This window comes from Larimichthys crocea, chromosome III (assembly GCF_000972845.2).
Source record: "Larimichthys crocea isolate SSNF chromosome III, L_crocea_2.0, whole genome shotgun sequence".
Taxonomy (NCBI): Eukaryota; Metazoa; Chordata; class Actinopteri; family Sciaenidae; genus Larimichthys; species Larimichthys crocea.
The window spans coordinates 25,011,561-25,012,099 of NC_040013.1; positions in this window are offsets into that span (position 1 = coordinate 25,011,561).

A 539-nucleotide genomic window follows, 5' to 3' on the forward strand; every position below is an offset into this window, starting at 1 on the left:
GCTGATGTGCAAGTATATGATTTATGTAACAGAGAGAGAGTTCATACTATATTCATAGAATGCAATAAATGCTCTTGCAATAATATTATTATTATTTGTATCATGGTCACTTTACATTACTATACTCTTTTTATATATCATGCCACTTTTATCCTCAGTACTTGTCTGTTTTGAAGGTGTTTATTTTGTAGGTTATACATATTTAATTTAATCTGTTTATTGTGGGTTTTTTTTTGGCCTTTTCTACTTTTTTCTAATTCTCTAGTGTATGCTACACTTTCCTCTGCTGCTGTAACAAGTACACTTCTCCATGGTGGGATGAATAAAGTATGAATAAATAATAATGTGCAGATATATGACAGGATGAAGTGTTTCCAAATAAATTTAGACTGTGCGTTAATGTAATGCAGACCTTAACCTGTGTGGCCTTCTTTTGGGTCTATTATTATTATTATTATTAGTAGTAGTAGTAGTAGTAGTAGTAGTAGTAGTTGTAGTAGTAGTATTAAGCACAAACACGAACATAAGTAGTACAGTGC